At 47.0% G+C, this 23,691-nt stretch overlaps 1 protein-coding gene across 1 annotated transcript in view; it reads right to left on the minus strand.

The window, feature by feature from the left end:
* Nucleotides 1-23,691, minus strand: part of B4GALT1 (beta-1,4-galactosyltransferase 1) — a 52,507-nt gene that overhangs the window by 23,329 nt on the left and 5,487 nt on the right. The window lies entirely within an intron of this gene.

Here is a 23,691-nt window from a genome sequence, read left to right on the forward strand (position 1 = left end):
TAATTCTTGCTCAGATTTCCGGACAAGCTGTTGTAAGGATCAGAGAGCACGGTTGAGAAAGCACTTTCTTAGAAATTCTGACATTGAAACTTAACTCTGCCACCTCCCAGCTGTGTGGCCTTGGACAAACAACTTACATCATCTCTCTGAACCTAACCTAGTTGGAAGGGAAGTGTGCGTGTGTGTTGAGGAGCTCAGTGTTGAGGAAATCAGCCTAAAGTCAGAAGGCAGCAGCGAGTGGCACGGGTTACCCATGTCTGGGGAAGGGATGTGATGCACGAATGAAACAAACTTGATGAGGAGGGGCTGGAGGAACTCGGGAAACAGAGAAAGAACAGCCAGAAGGAACACCAAAAAAGAACGCTTAGATAAATAGTAGATGAAGAAGGAAGGAAAAGTCGGGGGAGACTCCACGAAGATTCTGTCCTGGAAGAACATGGCTCCAAATGAGAGAATTAAGTTCCCTAGTGCCTCAGATGGCAAAGAATCCTCCTGCAATGAGGGAGACCTGGGTTCGGTCCCTGGGTTGGGAAGATCCCCTGGAGGAGGGCATGGCAACCCACTCCAGTACTCTTGCCTAGAGACTCCCCATGGACTGAGGAGCCTGGCAGGCTACAGTCCATGAGGTTGCCAAGAGTCAGACACGACTGAGCGACTAAGTATAGCACAGAAAAGTAAGAGAGCTGGGGCTTAGAGAAAAAACTGATGAGACCCAGATGGTGGATTCTGAGGTAGTGGCAGGTTAGGTGAGGAAAAGGTCAAAGTCAAGATCCAGATACAGGAATGAACGTCCCCACCTCCTAAGTAGAAACAGGTGGAGCCGAGAGAAGACTCCAAGTCTGAGGACTGCTCCTGCCACAGCACACAAGAGGAGGGCAGGAGAAAGAGGCCCAGGGACAGACAGGGGACGGTGGACAGAGTGAACATTTCAAACCAGGTCCCCAGTATTCCCCGTAGGCCAGACTTTCTCAAAGTGGAACCACTAGTCCCAGTAAGATGCTCAATGGAAAAACAGGCCCCCCTGGTCAAAGAAGTCTGGGAACCTTGCAAACTAAATCTTGCTTCTGGAAGGTCATAATGCACACCAAAAGCTCTGAGGAGCTGTGCAGTCAAGAAAGCCCATTCAGGGACTTCCCTGGTGGTCCAGTGGCTAAGACTCCACGCTTCCAATGTAGGGGGTCCTGGTTCGATCCCTGGTCTGGAAATTAGCTCCCACATGCCACAACTAAGAGCTCCCAGGATGCGACTAAAGATCCCACGTGCTGCAGTGAAGATCAAAGACTCTGGGTGCTACAATTAAGACCTAGAGCAGCCAAATAAACTCTTTAAAAAAGATAAAGAAACCCCATTCACTTTATCTAACCCACCACTTCCTAAACTTACTTAGCCACAGAACCATTTTATCAGTGAACACGCTTTGGGAACCATTACTCTAGCCTAACCAACTTTACCTGTGGAGCAAACCATCCACAGGAACAAAGGAAGGAAACCACACACAACAGAACAGAGGCCAGACCCTGATCTCAAGCTCAGAGCGAGCTCCCCTGAAATACGCTGGTGAGGACCACCCGGGGGCCACTGCGGCCCTCTGGTGCCCTGCTGGCTTGTCAGTGGCATGTGACTTTGTCTGAGCACCTCTCGTCTTCATGGATCACTCACTCTCCTGAGATGTGGCAGCGCAAGGAAAGGAAGCTATGACTTGCTCCTCTGGCCTGTCAGCAGGTGTGAACCTGCTGTCTCTTCTTCCTCTTGCCTTTCCTGGATCCCTGGGACTCCTCACCACTTCCCTCCCTGACACCGACCCAGTTCCATCCTCAAAGGACCTGCTCCCAATAGTCCTTTTTCTTCCGAGACACAGCTCTGATCCTACCATTTTCCTGATAAAACCCTCCAATGGCTCTAAGGCCATGATCTTGGACCATGTCGGGTTAAGCCTCTTAGCTCCCCCTCCCTTCCCGCCCCTATGAACTGTGTCTGTGCCCACACTTTCCCCTCTGCCAGAAATGCCCTTCCCTCTTTCCTCTAATGGCATCGAGAGACCAGAATCTTCAAACTGAAGCCCCAATCCGGCCTTGTCCTTTATCTCTACTCCTTCCCACAGAGCTCAGATGGCAGACCCCCTGGGCAGAAGGGGATCTTTAGGGATTAAAAGCCCTGGTCTCGGACTTCCCTTGTGGCACAGTGGATGTGGATCCACCTGCCAATGCAGGAGATGTGGGTTTGATCCCTGGTCCAGGAAGATTCCACATGCCGTGGAGCAACTAAGCCCACGCACACAACTACGGAACCTGTGCTCTGGAACAAGAGAAACCATTGCAAGGAGAAGCCCCTGCTCTCCACAACTAGAGAAAGCTCTCACGCAGCATCAGAGATCCTGTGCAACAAAAACAAAACCAAAAAGCCCTGGTCTCTTCCTAGCCACGCACATGGTCTCTGGAGGAACAGAGGCCTCACAGACCAGTCCCTCCCATGACTGCCTGTTGCCTCATCCCCAAACTCCCATGGTGCCCTCCAGAGAGTAGGTCCTACGTCCTAGAGCTAAGGGGTCGGCGCGACCATTTTCTTCACACTGATCATCAAAATCAAGTGAGGCAATCAGTAAAAATATGGAATCTCAGGCCTCTGCCCTAGGGAGTCTGACTTGTCAGATCTCAGGAAGGACCCATGTAAATAACAAGCAGCCCAAGCAATTCTTTCTGGACAAATTGGGTGGTGGGGAGCGGACAGGGCCAGCCTGCACATCTTCACAAGCTTGGGGCCTTCAGGGAGGTAGCAGCCCTTTCCCACGAGGTCCCGCAGGCCTGGGTTGCCCGACCACCCAGCCGTGGGCACGGCCTTCTGGGAGGCCCTGATGCACAGGGCACTTGTGAAAAACAAGAAGTAAAGATCGGTGCTCGGGTTCTTCTCACTTCAGAAGGCCCCATGACATCTGCACTCCATCCACGGCCTGCCCCACCTTTGGTTCGGAAGATGCAGCTAAACGTATCTTCATTTTCGGGAACCCAAAGGGCATCTGGACTGTCACTCTACCAACTTTCTCACAACTTCTGAAACCAACCCAGGAAAGAGGTATTTTACACTTGGGCTGCCTGGCCTCCCTGGAGCAGACACCTGCAGGCTTAAAGCATCTTAATCTCGTCCCTTCGGTGGCTCTAGGAAGACAGCGGTGAGGCAGAGTTTCCTGGTCAGGAAAAGGCTGCCTGGGCCCTAGCTCAGCTCTGCCAGTGACTTGCTGGATGATCTTTGGGTGACGACCATCCACTCTCAGGATACTGGTTTCCAGTTGTAAATTCCAGGGGTTGGAACTCAAATGAACACTTACTTAACCTTATCACGTCCACCAACCACCACCACCACCACCACCTAGGGCCAACCAGCTTCTGTTTCAGAGTTCCTTCAGCAACTGATAACACTGTCCACCCAATTATGGGAGCAGATAACCTCCCCCCCCCTTCCTTTAATCCCAGAGTGCGCACACACACACACACACACAAGGTATTAATAGCATGTGACCACCCATCCATGGGAACCTACTCAAGCATCAAGCCAGAGTCTTTCTGAAGTGTTTGTTTAATGTAAACATTTCCTGTGGTGTGTCAAGGCCACTTTCAATTTGTTTCAATCAATACTTTCTGGACATCCACTGTGAACCAGGTCGGGGAGGTGGGAGGTGATGATGCGATGGACATGACAGTTCCTGACCTCGAGGCACTCCCTGCTGAAAAGGGCAGGATCCATGTGAAAACTACCCTGGCTCAAGGCTGTCTAAGGGACTGGCTGCCCCAGCGGCTCCACACAGAGCTTGATCACCAAACAGCCTCTTCCCACTCCCTGCTCCTCCCTGTGCCCCTCTTACAGCCCTGCCGTGTCTCCCACACAGATGGGAAGAGTGAACCCCAGCCCTTCCTGCCCAATCTGACAATTCTTTTCCCCACCTTCCCCCCTCGAAGCTGCCACTGCTCTGAGAACCCTCCAGCTCACAACCCTGAGATGGGTCAGGGCTCAGCAGCCGTGGAGGCTCCTGACCTGGAGCCGAATGCCTTCCTGGGTCTGGAGCCAGGTGGGAAGCCTCCCCACGTGCCCTACTCACCTCCTGCCATGTGGCAGGGGCTGTCCTGGGCAGCACACCTGGCTCTGTCCTAATGACAAAGTCTAAGCGCTCAGACTCCAGGAGGGCAAGTGACCAGCTCTGCCTGGAACCTCGGGGACTTGCCAGCCAGTCTCAGAGACACCGTGGGGGCCTCGGGGAGAGGCGCGAGGAGGAGGCAGAAAGCTGAGCCAAGGCCCCCTTGCTGGGTGGCGCATGGCGGTGTTACCACAAACCCTTGGCCCCGCTGGGTCGGCTTGTGTGTTTTCTTGGCTCTGAGAGCTGGGAGGCAGGGTTACGTAAGCAGATGAGCAGATGTGAGCCTGTCCTCAGCTCCTCCTGCTAAAGCTCCGCCACGTGGGCCTCTCAGCTGGGAGTCCAGGTCACGGCCTTGCGTGTAAGTCCCTCAATAACTTCAATGTGCGAGCTCAACTCAGACAAATTCCACTGCTCCCTAGCCCAGCACAGCAAACCTAAACACACACGCACCCCTCGTCAGAAGCCCTGCAGATCAAGAGCCAGCCCAGCATGGACGCCCTGCCACCTTGCCATCCAAGCCACTGGTTCACTCCTCTGGGATCAGCCAAAGAGGCTGGAATATCCAGTCACGGCTTCCCAACTGAGCAGCTGATTGGTCAAGACAGTCCTCGGCCTGAAGTGGGGTGATGACAATGGTTCACCAGCCCGAGATGGTGAATGTAAATGGTTAATGTAAGGACTATGTGGGGCTTCCCAGGTGGCTCAGTGGTAAAGACTCTGCCTGCAATGCAGGAGCCACAGGAGACGCAGGTTCTTGGGTAGGGAAGATATCCTGGAGAAGGAAACAGAAGCCTACTCCAGTATTCTTGCCTGGAAAATCCTATGGACAGAGGAGCCTGGGGGGGCTACAGTCCATGTCTCAACACGACTGAGCAACTGAACAACAAAAGATGATGTAAGTGGTCCTTCATTAAGCTCAAAGCAATCAGTATATCAGAATGCCAGTTCTTCCAAGAGGAAGTACTTCTTACTCATTAAATGTTAAGATCCCCTTTCTTTTAGGAAATGAGCACAGTGGATTTTAATGTTGGATTGCTTGTTTTTTAATTTAAATTAAAACACACACACACACACACACACACACAAACACCCTTACTTGGCAACCAGGGGTCAGGACTCCCCACTTTAAAAAAAAAAACTTTCCTGAGTGATGAAATTCACATTTTCGGGAACTAGCCCATGCCCAGAACTTTGTGATTCAACCAGCTGAGATGTTGGAATATCTTCCTTGGCCAAGCCTCAGACCTAACAACATGGCACAGCCCCTCTTCAAACCATCCCTCCCGCAGCCCACCCCTCAGCTCCCCTGTGGTGTTGCTCCTCAGACTGTTGTGGGTGAGCCATTTTCCTCTGTACCAACCTTCCAAAGACCTGATGTAAGCTGGAAGCCAAACTAGGTACTATCAAATCCCCAGGCACAGGAATGACAGCTGTCTGCAATGGTCTTATCAACCCACGGTGCCCCTTGTGACTGCAGACTAGAAATGAGAAGCAACGTCTACTGCAAGGGGCTTACACTAAACCGTCTCTCCAACAACTTTGTTATCACCAATCCGACAGCTGCCTGGCCACAGCTCAAACATCACCTCTCCTCGGAAGCCTTCTCAGACCACTCAAGGTTGGTTCTTCCTCTTCCTTTGTTAAGGACTCGGAGCACCATGTCCATTTAAGCATGCACCTAGTTAGCACACACCACTTGCCAGTTGGTGCCAGGCATGCAAGCAGTGGGGGATGGGTTAAGAAGAAGTCTTTGCCCTTGGCCAGGAGGGAGACGCAATGCAAATACAATGCTGAGGGTGATAGTGGTGAGAATAGAGGAAATGGCACAAAAGAGGGGGAGTCAACTCTGGGGCCGGGGAACAGAGTCAATCAAGGAAAGCTCTGCAGAGAAGCAGCTGACTCCACTGGCTCCCTCAGCTCCACCCCGGGAGGACAGTCATGAGTGTCCACTTGGCTGCCGTGGACATGGAGTACGCCAACAAACCTGGGCCGAATGGATGGTGCGCAGCTGTTCTCCCTGCCACCAGTGCAAGAAACGAAGAGGATTTCAATAAACCTTGAGAAAACGTGACGAAGGTTTAACGTACAAGAAAACATGAGAGAACGTGATGGAGGAGGACAGGACAGAAAGCCACGAGATGGGACTGCTCATGGTTCATGGTAACCATGTCTCACTGGATTTTAAAATCCAAATCACAAAGGCTCCCAAAGTACTGGAAATCATTTCTTAAACCAGATGTTCACGCTCCTTTTCTTTATACTTTTGGGTATATCTTTAAAACTGAACAATAACTATTTAAAAATATAACCCGAGGTCAAGAAGTGTGACCCCCTCCTTCTTCATCCCTTTCCCAATAAAGAAGTGTCTTCCAAAATAAAGACTTCAAAACATACAACTCCATGACCAGAAAACAGGAATCATTTACTCTAAAGGCTGGCCTGCTGAGTCTCAGACACACTGCATGCAGGACACAATGTCAACACCCACTTGTTTTCTGCCAACTCATCATCCAAGTTGCTATTAGACCCTGAGGGGAAAAACACTTTTTCAACAGGAAGCTGAGCACATTTGTGGTCTCAGAACCCTGCATTTGGGGGCACATAGAAAAACAAAGTATTTTCTCAAAAAAATAAAAGAGCCTGCCAGAGCAGGTCTACAGAAGAGAGCCCAGGAGAGCGAGGGGAAGCTGGACAAGCCGGACAACACAGTGGGGCCATCCATCTCTGTGCTGAGGAGCGTCCCTGCCACGCGCCTGAACTACCACATTGAGTACCTCTTCTAAAATATGACCTGAAAGTGACCTGGCCAGGAATGAACCTCAGTGGAACTGCCTATTCTTGTGCCCTGCTCTCTCTCCCACTAAATTCCCACCCAGCCTTCACATTTGTTTTATTGCATGTGCTTTCAAGATATTGTTGAGGTTTCCATCTACTGCAGAGGTTCTCAAGTTGAGGAGTACATAGACAGTCATCTGGGGAAGCATGTAAAATTGCAGATTCCTGGATCTTCCTGCCCAGAGCTTCTGATCTGGTAGGTCTGTGGTTGGGGCCCAGGACTCTGCCTTTTACAAGTACTCTAGGTAGCATTAACATAGATCCCTAGAGCATAGTTTGAGGAATGCTGGTTTGTAGGCTCACCTGCTAACCACCACCTCCCTCCCACCCCCATGAAGCTCTTAAAGAGTGAAGCACCAAGAAAAACAACTTATGCTCAGGAACTACTGCATATCATTGCTCTCTGACATTTCACTTGTGGCTTTTGCAAAGTGACAGACGAAATGGCTATGCTGGGTTGCCGCATCTGAATATCTACATTTTAACTCTGCCTGAATCTTAACTTTTAAGCTATATTTTCTCTTTCTCTTGTTTTATTTATGTTGATCCTTTTTCACAGTGTGGAGTCTTGCCTGGAGAATCCCATGGACGGAGGAGCCTGGTAGGCTGCAGTCCATGGGGCTGCGAAGAGTCAGACATGACTGAGCAACTTCACTTTCACCATGCATTGAAGGAAATGGCAACCCACTCCAGTATTCTTGCCTGGAGAATCCCAGGGACGCGGGAGCCTGGTGGGCTGCCACCTATGGGGTCGCACAGAGTCGGACACGACTGAAGAGACTTAGCAGCAGCACTCTTACGCTATTTCAAAAACCTTTGTGAAGTAGGCAAGGGAACAGTCCTTCAAAGTTCAAACTTTGAATTTCAAAGCTTTTCCAGGGTCCTTCAGGCCAGCTGGTCTGTGCTCCAGATGCCTACAAACACTCTTCACCTACCAATGTTTCAACCTTTATGAGCCCGCATCCAAGCCCCCTGGGAGGAGGGTGCCTGTCTATCTACCTGCTTCCTCTAGTAGACCCTTGTCTCCTTGAGGGCAGGGGCTGTATACCATTCCTTTTGAACTTGGAACAGTTTCTAAAAGAACAGGCTGTACAAATGTTGGTGATCCCCACAACACATTCAGCTATGAACTAAGAAGCTGAGTTAGCAGAATTGGGAGCCATCTTGCCTATATGATGCTTGAGAATCTAGCTGTTGTCCTAATTACACACCTACACCCAAGGTGACCAAGGGCAAGAAAACTCTCCCTTCTGAGCTCTAAAGATGCCTTTGGTTTACAGGTATAGCACCTAATTCATGACCTACGGGCATATCCCCCACCCTACATTTTAAAATGAGTTTCCTCCAGATTCTAGCCCTATAATTTTAGACACAGTGGTAGTATACAGCCTCATCTTCTAAACAATATATTGCTATTTCCTCATCTAAACCTCACACTGCCACATCAAACAGGTGCTTCCCCAAATACCACTTGATCCTTGAGAGAATAACTCCAAAGTTCAAAGTCTAACACGGGTCGTAAAATCATCAGAAAAGCCTTGGATGTTCACCTGGTCCAGGATCCTATTACCAAGGGCACCAAGGCCTAAACCTAAGGGAGTGAAGGCAAGGTCAGATTCCATCACCTTGAAGGGTCAGGATCCACCTTGAAACAGGCCCCTTGGATAATCCTAGCAGACCAGGGCTGGAGGGACCTTGAGAATTATATTTTAACCCCAGTGTTACACAAAGGACAGAGAGCCTGATAGATTTCTGCAAGGACACTTAAGATTTGCAAAAGAGTCATCCTTATCATCTCCTTATTAATCCTTTAAGGTTCTAATGATCATGGCTATATCTACACAGTGGGCAGCAGATCACAGCTCACATGGCCCTTTGCTTTCCCTCCACTGTGCCCAGGGGGATAGTCCATCTCAGAACTCCAGGGTTCAGAATCCATGGGGATTCTGATTCAGGGAGCCTAAAAGTGAACCCGATGTGACATCGCTGATCTAAACCCTTCTCGTGTATTTCCACACATACATGGTCATGGTTCAGAATTCAGAGTGGGCAGTAGAAACAAGGATAGAGAACTAGGGAGCCCTGGGAGACCCCAGGACTGCGGGCCTAACAGTACACATCTGTCCTGGGGTAACCCAAGGTTTCTACAGGCACAGAGATGCATGGCCTGAGATCAGGAAGCAGTGCCCAGGGATCAACGCTTTAACAGCCCAGTAAACAGGTTTCCCAGCATTTGTCCTCTGGGGAAAAACTGTCCCAGGAGGAGTTTCTGCTTTGTTTGGTTCCAGCCCAAACGCACACTTCCTCCTCACCCAGCCCTCCTCCTGCCGGGCTGGAATTTGCGCCTGCCCGCCGTTATCACTACCAGGAAAGGCTTTGGAAATTCTGTTAGCACCAGGATGATCAGGCTGTATCTCTCTCCTCTTAGAACCAGAGCACTTCTGGAAGGGATGATTTGAGCTTCTCAGAAAGGATTAGATGATACAGGCCTGGGTATTATTTTAAGACCTTCCCCTGCAGGCAGAAGTGGCCTCCTAGTCTCCTCTGGGTCTGACACTATCAGCCTGGAGCCAGCAGTGGGTAGCCCAGGGCTTGCCAGGCCCAGGAAGGCGGGAGCCACACTTCCCTTCACTCCTCCTGATGACTTTCCCCTCCCTGGATGCCGGGGGAGAGCACTTTGCTCTGCACCTTCTTAGGCCATTTGTTACAAAAGGTGTGGAAGTTTGACACACGGTTCTATAGGAACCAAATGCAATTTCCGAGGGAAGCAGTTCAATGGGAAAGAGCAGGTTTAAATCCCTACTCCAGAAGTAGAGAATGGACGCGTGGACAACAGGAAGGACGGCACAGATTGGAAGAATGGCACTGACAGACGTACACTATCAAGTGTAAAATAGATAGCTACGGGAAGCTGCTGGACCACACAGGGAGCTCAGCCCCGTGCTCTGTGATGACCAGAGGGGAGGGATGGGGGGTGACTGGGAGGGAGATCCCAGAGGGAGGGGGTACATGTATACTTATAGTCAATTCACTTCGTTGTACAGCAGAAACCAACACAACATCGTAAAGCAATTATACTCTAATAATAAAATTTAATAAAAAGGCAAAAAATCCCTGCTCTACCTCTGAAAAGCCACAGGCATGTTTCACCCTCTCTGAACCTTGTCTTGTGATACAGCACAGTGCCTAACAGATAGTGGGTTTACAACACAGAGTTGCTGAATAAACATATGAATAATACCTGCGTGCGGATCTTACATTCTAAGAGGCAAAGTCACTCTTAACAGAAATCAATAGAGGCTAAGAAGTCATAAGACAGACTGCTGTGGAGAATCACCAGTGCTTAGTCATACCAGCACATTTAAAATGTGGAGGGACTAAGGGTATTCACGTAGTTATAGAAAAAGGGTACTGGTGAGAGAAAGCACAAAACAAAGGGGGGAAAAGTCTTCCATTCAAACAAAAGATAGCATGGGCAGAGTGAACAGATAAAGGACAGATTGAGAGAAGAGACCTGTATTGTCTGAGACCAACAAGAGATTAGTATGCAGGATGTATAAGGAAATCTTACGTATCATCACGAAACCACAAGAGCCCCTTTGAAAAAACAGCCAAAGAAGAATTATGAATAAGCAATTTACCAAAGAAGACTCCCAAAGGCCATCAAGCATACGAAAAGATGCTCCAGCTCATTTGTCATCAGAGAAAATCAAGTTAAAACCAGAGCTCACCCAGCATATCTAATCGTTTGGCAAAAATGAGGAAGTTCGTTAAGGCTAAGTATTTGTAGAGAGGTACAGAGATGCTCTGCTCTCCGCTGGTGGAGATGTAAACAGGGGCAGCTGGTCTGGAGCTGTATCTGGCACTCAGGGAGCAGCATAAATCCACACACAGGTCCACAGAGGATATGGAGAAGGCTGTTCCTTACGTCAGGATGTGTGAAGGTAGCGTTAGAGTCTGTCATTAACGGAGAGAGAAAACTGGGATGAACACCACAGACACTAGATTACACATGGCAACGAGGACGGACCTTAAAATCAAGGGTGAGTGTCTGGAGACCAGCTTCTGGTTTCTAAACACCATCCTCTATTAAAAAGAACAAGAGCTCATTGGAGAAGTGGCTGATTCCACGGCCGAGTCAGAACGAACAAGAGGAGGCTGGAACATCTTGATTTGCCTGAAAGTGAAGGAAATGCTCAAAGAACAGAGAGATGTGCCAAAATGACACAGGAGCTAGCCTGAAAGGGATCTCGTAGGCCAAATCTGGGACGTATGTGCTTAGTCGCTCAGCCGTGTCCGATTCTTTGCGACCCGAGAGAGTCTGATCATTAAAATAAATAATGTTAGTGAAGAATTATGAACTACTGAACAAAGAAAGATCTGTAGCTCTTCCTCACAAGAAAATGCCCATTAATAAATGTAGAAGCAATGACAGAATTAGATCGCCAAACACCATACAAATAATCGATTCCAGTAAGAATCACTGATAGGTGCTCAAAGCCAATGGACGAAGGTTTGAGGAATAACAAGATATTCATATAATCTCAAAGTAAATGCCCATAAAACACATTTTAATTAAAAGGGGTAAAATAACAAACTTGAAAATGGAGAAACAGCAGATGCCACCATAATGAAAAGATCAAAGTTCACTTGGCCAATAAGGACCAAATTAATAGCATGTGTTTCTACATAATACGTATTGAGAAGATCTCGGCAACATTCACCCAATACTCTTGCTGTAAATGTATAACCTGAACCTCACCACAAGGAAACATCAGACTCAAATTGAGGGGCCTTTATAAAACAACTGGTCTGTGCTCTTCAACAATGTCAGTGTCATGTAACAGAAAGAAATGTCAGGCATTTTTCCAGATTAAGAGACTAAAGAGACATGATCACGGAATAAAATGCCTTCTCTTCAATTTCCTTTTAGGACAAGGACAATCTTGGGACAAGCGATAAAATCTTCATAAGGTCTGTAGACGGGATAATAGAAAATTTTCAATGTTGATTTCCTGATTTGGTCATTGTACTAACCAGTTATATTAAAAAATTCTTGTTTTTAGGAAATACACACTGAATATTTAGGGCTAACAGGGCATGAGTTGGAATATCACACATGCACATACATGGAGAGAAAGAAGAAAAAAGCAAATACAGCAAATGTAAACGTTTGGGGAATTCAGGGGGATCCAAAGGCTATCCCTGACAGCTCAGTTGGTAAAGAAACCGCCTGCAACGCAGGAGACCCCGGTTTGATTCCTGGATCAGGAAGATCCCTTGGAGAAGGGAAAGGCTACCCACTCCAGTATTCTGGCCTAGAAAATTCCACGGACAGTCCACGGGGTCGCAAAGAGTAGGACACAACTGAGCCACTTTCAAAGGCTATCCAGAAATTCTCTGCATAATTTTAACAACTTTTCTATGAGTTTGAAGTTATGCCAAACGTTTTAAAAATTGAAGAAAAAAAAGAAGAAAGAGAAAGCAGAAGTGGGTAAAAAAAAAAATAGAATCAAAATGAGCTATAAAAAATACCATTGGGACTTCCCTGGTTGTCCAATGGTTAAGACTACAAGCTTCCAATGCAGGACGGCACACAGGTATGATCCCTGGTTTGGGAACTAAGATACCATATGCCACACGGCATGGCAAAAAATAAAATAAAATGGTTTATAAGTTAAAATATATATATATACATATACTATGTGATCCACTTACACGGCATTCTCAAAAAAACAGTAATGATCAGTGATTAACAGGGGTGAAGGGTGAGAGGAAAATACGACTACAGGGGGATTTTGGCTGGGGGTGGTGAAAAAATATTTTACATCTGGATTGCGGTAGTTTTATATATATGTGTGTATATACATATAAAAATTCATAGACCTGCAAACCAAAAAAGGCCAATTTTAGGTATGTTAATTTAAAAAATTAAATTTTAATTAAAAATTGCATATATATGAAACAGTGGCTCCCATCTGGCAAGAGCAAAAAAAAGATACACATTAAACACTTTAATGCCCATGGTGGGGTTGGAAAATGGAAGTGGGAATGAGGATCAAAGAGAACAAATAAATAAGGCAAGAGAGTCCTTGATGATAAGAGGCTATGAAATAAAAAGTTGGATGGCTGGATGGAAAGGAAGAAAAGAAAGAAAAAAGTACATAAGGGAATACATAGGGCAGTGGTGGAGGATGGTGTAGGATGTGTCCTTCCAGGGTTGCACAGGGGAGAGTGGAGTTCTGACCTCTGGACCAGACCAAGGTCCCTGAAGGGCTTCCACAATACTGCGGGGACGGGTTCATCAGCCTGACCACCTGACTCCAACCAACACTGGAGTACAACTCACTTCTCTGCTCTGACTTCTGACTTCACAGCTGCCTGATTTTACTATGGCTTCCCTTATAGTGCTGCCAGCAGCCAGAGAATGCTAAGCCAGTTGACAACAGTTTCAATCTTCCAGTAGCACAGCACAGCTTAGCATTCCAGCATGTAAATAAGTCTCATGGGGGTTTTATTTCTGAGTCAGCTGACCCTCTGATCAGTTTTGGAGCCCTGACTGCATTTCTGGATCTGCAGTGCTAGTTACCAGTACATCCTTCCCTCTCCAACTAGAACCAGACCTTGGACTGTGGAAAGCTTGCTGCCCTAACAGGCCACCTGGGCAGTCAGCCAGCCATGCACTCCTGACAATACCTCTTTGGCATCAGGATCTCTTTGAATGCAGCCTGTTCCAATTTCTTCCTCTAAGGAGTGGAGATAATAATGTGTTCTCTCCACATGGTAAACGAGATAACACATATACAGTCTTATCACAGTGCTTAGCACTAATACATGTTCAATAAATATTACTTCGTACTCACAGATGTTCAATAAATATTACTTCATCTTCTCCCCTGACTCCCTAGAACTTCAAAGCATACAGATTATTACAACTCTGTAATCACAAGTGACTGAAATTTCACGTTTCTACTCTAATCCATCAGTATCGATGATAGATTTAGAGCTCAAAGGGTTCTGTGGGTATGCTATAAGGCTTCTTATAACATATGAGAGCTGAACAGTGATTCTGTTTGGTTTTTACTGTCAGGGACAAGTACTAAAATGCTAAAGAATCAGCTTAGAAAAGACTACCAAAAGAAATTTTTACAATCTTGGAAACATGAAGAACTTCCTAAGTGCCAAAACAACCTGAAGTCATAAAGGAAAAGACAGACTTAAATATATAAAACTTTTATATGATCAAAGATACCAGATATAAAGTTAAAAGACGCATGACAAATAGAGAGATCTTATTTGCAAATGATATATTATAAAGGAGTAATATCCATAGTCTTAAAAACGTCTGTAAACATATTTTAAAACTATTAGAAAAATGGGTAAAAATATTAACAAGTAATTTACAAAAGAAATACAAATGGCCAACCAATACATTAACATTTGCTCAACACCATCAGTAATCAGAGAAACGAACTAAAACAAGATACCACATTTGACCATCATATTGATAAATGTAGAAAGAGTGATGATAAATATCCAGTGTGGGAAACAGGCAATTTCCATACACTGCTGATGAGTGTAAACTAGAGGACAATTTAACAGTATTTATTAAAATGTGGAAAGTACATGATCTTTAGACTCAAATCAATAACCTAACCTTCCACCTTAAAAAGATTTTTAAGAAACAGAAAAACAAACTAAACATAAAACTAAAGCAAAACAGAAGGAAGAAAATAATAAAGATTAGAGCAGAAATTAATGAAATAGAGAACAGAAAAATAACAGAGAAAATCGATGAACCCAAAGTTGGTTCTTCGAAAAGATCAACAAAATGCCATACTTTTGGCTAGACTGATCAAGGTGGGAAAAAAGAGAGACAGAGAGAGACAAAATTACCACACTTGGGAATGAAAACGGAAATACTTCTAACAACTTTGGAGTGAAAAAAAAAAAAGGATTATAAGAGAATACTATGAACAACCATGCCAACAAATTAGATGAATTAGATGAAGTAGACAAATTCCTAGGAGGACATAAACTATCAAAACTGACTGAAGAATAAAAAGAAAATCCAAATAGACCTGCAACAAGTAAAGGAATTGACCCAGTACTCAAAAAGCTTCCTACAAATAAAAGTCCAGGCCCAGAAAGTCTCATTAGTCAATTTCACCAGATATTTAAAGAAGAATTAATACAAACCCTTCACAAACTTCTGAAAATTGAAGAGGAGGGAACTCAACCATCCTCCACCACTCCCCTATGTATTCCCTTATGTACTTTTTTCTTTCTTTTCTTCCTTTCCATCCAGCCATCCAACTTTTTATTTCATAGCCTCTTATCATCAAGGACTCTCTTGCCTTATTTATTTGTTCTCTTTGATCCTCATTCCCACTTCCATTTTCCAACCCCACCATGGGCATTAAAGAGTTATTTACTTTGTGAGCCTGTGTTACTTTGATACCAAATTCAGACAAAGACATCAGGAGAAGGATGAAAAGGGAAACTACAGGTTATTTGCCAATTATACTTCAATAAAGCTTAGGGAAAAGCTCTATAGATCAATGACTCTTATGAACAAGAATTCTCAACAAAAATATTAGTAAACTAAAGCAAGAGGTATATGAAAAGGATGACATACCACAACTAAGTGGGATTTATCCCAGGAATTCAAGTTTGATTTATACCTGGAAAAGCAATCAGTGTATAATATACCACATCAATAGAACGACCAATGACAAAAACCACATGATCATTTCAACAGACACAGAAAAACACACCAACACCTATTCATGATAAAAACATTCAAGAAACTAGGAACAGAAGGGAACTTCCACATCTGATAAAAAGCCTCTGCAAAAATCCCACTGCTAAGATCATACTTAAAGACTGAATGTGAAAGACTGAATGTTTTTCCCCTAAGACCAGAAACAAGGCAAGGATGTCCTCTCTTACTCATCTATTCGACAATGTGCTGGAAGTTCAAACCAGGACAATTAGGCCAAAAAAAAAAAAAGAGTTGCTGTGAGAATCCCTGAAAATAATGCAAATGTAGTACTTTTCCCATGCTTGGCATGTAAGTAAGATGCTAAGTAAGCATTATCTGTTGTGGGTGTGGTTGATGTGGTTTTTGCTGGAACCTAGAACCCTAGATTCACAGCAGCTCCCACTGATTGGGTTTTCAAGCTGACCGATTTACTTGTGATTTGGAGCCTAGCTATGGGAATTGCTGGGAGGGTCAGCTGGATGTGGATTTGGCCAGTAACTGACTCAGTCCTGGCTCAGGGTACACTTACAGTCACCCAGGTCTACATGGCTGGCCCTCATGGGCCAGCTGTCCTGCAGCCCAGACATTCAACTGTATTACGGCAGGAGTTCAAGGCTACATCAGAATTCCCAGGCAGGAGGAGACACCAGAGAATATCCAGGCCAACCCCTTATCTCACTTAACAGATGGGTAAAGTGAGGCCCGGGGAAGAGAATGTGACTTCTTTCGGATCACTCAGTAGGCTGGCACCAAAACAGAACTTCAGGGTGTGGTATCCTGGCTTCCTACACCAGCCCCTGGGTAGACACAGGCTGTCTAGGCCTGTGTCTTAGTTTTCTAATAGGACAGTGGTACAGACCACTGGGTGGCCCAGCCTGAGCCCACCTATGTCCAGCCCAGCACCTGGTTTTTTTGTTTGTTTGTTTTTAACACAGCCATTCTTAACTCCTGTTCAGTTCAGTTGCTCAGTTGTGTCTGACTCTTTGCGACCCCATGAACTGTAGCACGCCAGGCCTCCCTGTCCATCACCAACTCCCAAAGTCCAGCCAAACACATGTCCATCAAGTCGGTGATACCATCCAACCATCTCATCCTCTGTCATCCCCTTCTCCTCCTGCCCTCAATCTTTCCCAGCATCAGAGTCTTTTCAAATGAGTCAGCTCTTCGCATCAGATGGCTAAAGTATTGGAGTTTCAGCTTCAACATCAGTCCTTCCAATGAACACCCAGGACTGATCTCCTTTAGAATGAACTGGTTGGATCTCCTTGCAGTTCAAGAGACTCTCAAGAATCTTCTCCAACACCACAGTTCAAAAGCCTTAACTCCTGAGACTCCATCAAATATCCAATGCTCCCTCCAGCTTCTACCCTGACCACTCAGCTACGGTGTAGTCTGTGATGGCCTCGACCCAGGACACTGACAAACAACGATCACCTGGAGAAGGGAACGCTGTGAATGACCACAAAAGCCTGGCACTCCTGACACATGGCAGCCCACACTCCAGGTTCCCAGTGCTGCAGATCCAACAAGGTGGAGGTTTCTCCTTGGGGCCTGGGGTAGGTCTGTTCAGATAAGCAGGCCACCGTCTCTACCAAACTGGCTAAACTCTGTCCCTAAACTGTGGATACAGCCTCAGTCTTCTTCTCCTGACTGCCCCGGAGCAGAGAGAAAAAACTGCATTTGAAAAACATTTTACTTGGCAGCCTACTTTGCTGCCTAGGGGATGTGTTGTGCATTGATCAGAATTCCATTACCAAGTACCTCAGATCATTCCATCCTCTTATCAACCCTCTGAGGTAAGGACGATCTTTCCACTTTACACAGGAAGGAGGTCTTGCCCTGGGTCCCACAGGAACAAGATGTTCACAGCAGCTCCGGCCCAGTTCCAAACGGACCCTGGGAGCACCCACTGAGTCACAGCTGATTGCTGAGGAATGCAGCAGAAGAGAGGACATGAGGAGGGGCTGCAAGGCTAAGGCAGCAGCTGTCACAGGCTAAAGGCACCTCGTCTACTTGGTATAAATCTCTGGTCACTGACATCACTAGCTCTAAAGTCATTCTAACATTTGTGCAAGTGGTAGGCTGGCAGGCTCCTGTTTGTCTACAAAAAAGCCATGTGTATGGGGTAAGGGTGTGGCTACAGGGTCAGAAACAGCAATTCCTGTTTGCAGACCTTGGGCTACTGATCAACTTATTTATATCCAATCTAATTTGAAGTCTTTATTCATCTGGACCCTGTGTCTGGATCCCATAAACCAGGGCTGTCAGAGCAGAGTTCGTGCAGATGGGTTAATGGTCAGGTGCCCAGGCCAGTCCATTAGAGCCTAACATGGGTTCTGCGTGTGGTATTTCCAGCAACCAACCTGCAATGTGTGAGATCAACAGCATTGTAAAGCCAGGCTTTTAAAGCTGGGATCTGCCCCCAATCTACATATATGGCTCCACAAATAAGGAAAGGTCCTTATGTTGTATAAATCAACTCTTTGGCAAAGGTGTGTGAAGTGTAGAAAAAGCCACGTGTAAGGTTCCTCTGTGGATACCCAGTAACCTCAGCAGGACCTGCCCACAGGAAATGACTTCTAGGAAAAGCCTCACATCCAGAGCACCTGCAGGGTCTTACAGAGGAAACTATACACACACACACACACACACACATACACACACAGAGCTGAGAGCATTATGTGTGAGACTCCAGATAAATCTGACTTTCCCTGGGAATCCACACTCTTTAGGAGTTAAAATCCCTAGTGCTAGTGGCTCAGTAATGTTTGACTCTTCGTGGCCCCCTGGACTGTAGCCCACCAGGCTCCTCTGTCCATGGAATTCTCCAGGCAAGAATACCAGAGTAGGTTGCCATTCCCTTCTCCAGGGGGTCTTCCTGACCCAGGGATCAAACCTGGGTCTCCCACATTGCAGGCAGATTCTCTACCATCTGAGCCACCAGGGAAGCCCCAGCCCAGGAATTTACTGAGCCAGCCAAAAAGTTCATTTGGGTTTTTCCATACCATCTTACTCCAACTTTTTGGCCAACCTAATAGAATTTAGGGTCTGTGGATTATTCCAACCCTACTGGAAAGCACAGTAGCAGTGTGAACCAGTGCCGTAAAGATGGCCATATCCTCTGGCCTAGAAATTCCCCTCTAGGAATTTATCCCCAGGAAATAATTCAACTGAAACAAGAAGCAACATGCAGCAAAGATGATCTATGATGGGGAAACACGGGATACTGGACCTTAAGGGAATAAGCCCTAAGGATTTCAGAAAGGAGCCACAAAAGATAATTCGGGTAACATAAGCAATAGTTTATAAGATAATGCTGAACAAATATAGTAGAAGGCAAAACGGTTCCCACTATGGTTGCAACACAGTAAAGTATGTATGCATCTGGAAAGCATGCCAGTAGATGTATGGTTTTACTACAATGGGAAGGAGTAGAATTATGCATATTTAAACAGTGAATGTGGCGACACTGCACTTTCAATTGAAGAAGAAGGAAAAGAAGCAGGAGAAGGAAGAGGAGGGGAAAGAGAGCAAGAGGAAGAAGATGACTAGGAGGAGGAAGAAGAGAAGGAGAAATTTTACAAAGTAAAAGCCAAAATCTTCACAAATAAGAACTATTAGCACTACCAATAAAAGATAACATATCTATATCTATCTGGTGGCTCAGACAGTAAAGAATCCACCTGCAATGTGGGAGACCCAGGTTCGACCCATGGGTTGGGAAGATTTCCTGGAGAAGGAGATGGCTACCCACTCCAGTATTTCTGCCTGGAAAATTCCATGGAAGGAGGAGCCTGGAGGGGCTACAGTCCATGGGGTCACAGAGAGTCGGACACAGCTGAGCCACTAACAGTGCTACCAGTAAGAGAGAACATGTATTTAGAGCTTACTCTGTGTTAGGCACTGCTTCAAGCCCTTTTGTGCCTACTAACTTCACAGCATCCATGAGGTAGATTCTTTTATTATCCCCATTTTACAGGTACAGAGAGGATGACAACTTTCCCAAAGCACACAGCTAACCAGCATGATGGAAAGAAATACTGCCCGTGCCATTTCAAAGGTCACCCACCTAAAAGCTTTATGCCTGCTTAGATAGAGATGACAGAGTCCTCAACAGAAGCCTCAACACAAGACCCCTCAGGGGTGGGAAGTGAGCCCCTCAGGAGCTCCCACAGGGGGGTCACGTGGCACATAGAACCAGGGCTCCCCCCTACAAATCCAGACTCCGGGAGGAAGAGGAAGAAGCGCACTAAGGACCAACAGGTGGGCTTCCCAGGTGGTGCTAGTGGTAAAGAACCCACCTGCCAATGCAGGAGATGTAAGAGACTCGGGTTCAATCCCTGGGTCGGGAAGATCCCCTGGAGGAGGGCATGGCAACCCATTCCAGTATTCTTTCCTGCAGAATCCCCATGGACAGAAGAGCCTGGCAGGTTATAATCCATAGAGTCACAGAGTTGGACATGAGTGACGCAACTTAGCACACACACTTCAGAGAGGGGAGAAGGGACCAAGGCAGTCAGGATTTGTTCGCAATGATATAAGCTAGAAGAACCAGAATTCCGAATCCTAGCTCCAGAGGCCCTTGAACGCCCCACACTCCTGCCACTCTTCAGACCACAAGCACCTTTTTCTGCACCTCTCCCCTTCTGCTTCCTCGCTCTGGGCTCTCAGTCTAGCTTCCTAGGCCTGCCCTTGTCCACACACTCCAGCTGCACAGCCTTCTCTCTCTTTTATCATTTTCCCTGCACCGTGCCTCAACTTCCTGTCCTCTCCTGCCCTGCTGGGGACGGCCTGCCACAGCTGAGACTTTGGTTATGGCACCCTCCCCGTGTGAGAGCAACTAGAGATGACAACAGGCAGCAGACCCCTGCCCTTCCCAACCAGGGAGACTGTTCAACACGCTGAGAGACCTTCGTTTTGACTCCAACCCTGGCCCAGACCGCCCATCCGGCTCCCTGCACCTTCTCAGTGCCCTGGGAGCACCCGTGCTTCCTCTTATCTTTGTCAGGGTCTGTCCACCGCTGAGGGATGCCCCCGGGGTGGGGCCCAGCCTTTGTTCATGTCCATCTCCTGTGCTTCACAGAGCGTATTTGCTGAATGAGCAAAGGAGTCCCCACTCATCCTCTTCCTGGGCAAGGGGCCTCCTGCCTTTGGGGTAAGTACTCAAGGCTGCCCATTCTGAGACAGGCAGGGACCCTGCCACGCCACCTAAGGTGCTCATTTGAATGCCAAGAGCTACCCAACATCTCCACGGCAGTGTCCGAGCCTTCTATAACACAATACCAGCTTCCCAGGGTCCGCCCTAACTGGCAGTCCTTTCCTGTTTTTTCAAGCAGACAGTATCCTGAAACACAACAGCAGAGCTGCCATTTCAGGAAGTCAAAGGCAAAAGGACGGTATGCAAAACAGGAGGAAACTTTTAAAGAAATGTTTAAAGGCATTTTCAGAACGCAACCTGTCATGAGGTCAGGCAGTCACTGAATCTTCTGCCAGGGTGCCTCCCTGTGACCTGGAGACCCATGTGGTGGGGCAGGAAGGAGCCTGACCTCACACCCTGGTGGTCACACTGGTCTGACACAACCCTGCCCTTCCCTCAGTGCAGCCTCCCCTTCGATAGCCGGGCTCTGTGCCAAATGACCCTGGGCAAAGTCCCAAATCCAAAGTGTGCCTCAGAAGGAGAATTTAGCTCCAGAGAGGACATTCAAAGTCAACTGACTTCAAAGCAGACACCTTGCAAAGAGCCTGAGTGCCAAGCTCTGCTGGTCTCCGAGGCTTCTCCTGACAGGACTTTGTGGGAACCTATAGATTCTCGTTTCCTGGCCCCTCTCAGATCTCAGGACCCTCTGGAGAGGGGAGGTGGGAGAGCTGTGCTGGTTCACTAGTTTGTTCCCACACCTCTTGCAGACACAGTCCTATCTCAGTCATGTCACCAGAACTGGGTTAGCTAACTGGTGCTCACCCAGCACCATCGCCCCAGGGCCACTGGGCCCGTAAGCCCAGTCCAGGGACTTGGCTGCTAAGGAGACAGATGGAGATATTACTGAGGAAGTGGACTCCTAGGACATCACGCCCACCACAGAGTCATCCTGCAGCCTGGCCCCTTGCCCCCACCCCAGGCACTTACTTCCTTGCACCTAGCTTTTAATCAGAGTTCTAGACACAGCCTTTATTCAGCAGTAAGTGGTACACATCTGCCACCACTAAGCAAACCTGAAATTCTCAACGAGTCTATCCTTTAGTAAGAATAGTTTAAAAACCAAGCCCTTTTCAAAAAGTGTTCATCCCCTTTTCTTGCTTTTCAAAAAACTCTACTTTGGAAACAATCCAAAAAGTATGTAAAGTTTTATGCATGAGCCTCACCAAACCACTAAGAAAAAACTGTATGTGTTCAGCAACAGTTGAAAAATAAAAGTTATACCCTTTGTTGTTTTTAAAGGTATAGGACCAAGCCCGTGATGTTAACTGAAAAAATCCTGGCCATCAGGCTATCTGGATCTATCTATACCAATCTATCTGTCCATTTGTAAAAATTTATCAGCTAAATTCTTAAACATGTACAAGACAAACTTTGCCAACATGCCTGGTCTAGGTACAGGAATATACATGTGCTTTTCAACCTCTTTTAACTTCTCAAATATTTTTCAATGAGCCCGCATTACCTTTCACAAAAAGGAGGAAAAAAGATTACTCGCTCTTCGAAGAGAAAAAACAGGCAAAGCCAAGACCCACGGCCCTGGCCTCTGGTATCCTAGTGAGACAAATTCTCCTCCTCTCTCTCTCTGAGCTTTGTGAGGGGTTTGGAGAGGCGGCAGGGGGAAAGAGAAGCAGCTACGTTACACACCCAGACCAGACATTAAAATCCCTGCCAAAGAATTCAGCAACAGCCAATAATACAGCCCCTAGCCTGCATTTGTACAGGGAAGGGGCGGGCAGGGCCAGGCTGAAAAGTGGAACCTGAAACACTCAGCGTGTGACTCAGCCCTTCTGCCTCCTAAGGACGAATCCCTTTAGGCCACGTTCACCCAGAACCAGCTTCTTGCCAGGCCCTGTCCCCTGTCCTTCAGGCCACCACGACCTTCCAACTTGGAGGTCTGGCCTTTAGAACATGATCGAAGATCTCTCTCCTTGGCCAGCGACTGCACAGGCCCAGGTAAACAGAGAGGCCCCACAACGGAGGCTTTTGCAATCACAGCCACGGTCCCTCACCAAGTTAAGGGACAGGTGGAACCCTGTGGATGTCACCGAATCCAATTTGCACGCCCTGTTAGCTCCTCAGATGTCAGGGTCTGGCTTACAGTGATCTCATCACCTGGCCCACATGGGCAGTGCTAGAGGCAAAGGTAAAAAGATCCTCGAGGGAGTTAGCTCTAGGGAGAACCACTGTCCTAAAACAACTGGAATGCTGCTTAACCAGATAAGAAGAACTGGAATTGCCAGGTGGACGTGGCTTCAAGCAGAATTTCCATCTCCACTTCATGAATGCTGATCAGGAAGTCAGGCATAGGAGGCAAGGTGGAAGGGGGTCAGTGAAGAAATCACCAGGTCTGACTTGACCACAGGATGCCTGGGCCCCCTTCACACACTGGCCCGAGCCCAGCTGAGCCTGAAGGGGATGAGACTCCTGGCCCTGCCCCCAGGATCTAGAGGGTCCCCAGGCTGGAATCCACGGAAGATCCGGGATTAACTGTTTTGTCTTCCCCAAACCATAAATTTGTCTAGTCCCAGCCTGGAAACCCCTACTCTGCTGCTAACCAAAGACCATAATATCCAACCATACGGCCACTGATGTATCATTATAAAGCAGCAAGTTAAAGATTACCCAGCAGAGCTAATGCAAGGCTTCAGAAATTAGAGGAACATTTTCACACAATCAGATAAAACCAGGACTGGAAAACTTTGGTCCCAGCTCTGGGTTTCTGAATAAGAGAAAGAAAGAAGAAAGGAAGGAAGGAAGGAAAGGGAATGG

Source organism: Budorcas taxicolor, chromosome 8, assembly GCF_023091745.1.
Source record: "Budorcas taxicolor isolate Tak-1 chromosome 8, Takin1.1, whole genome shotgun sequence".
Classification (NCBI taxonomy): Eukaryota; Metazoa; Chordata; class Mammalia; order Artiodactyla; family Bovidae; genus Budorcas; species Budorcas taxicolor.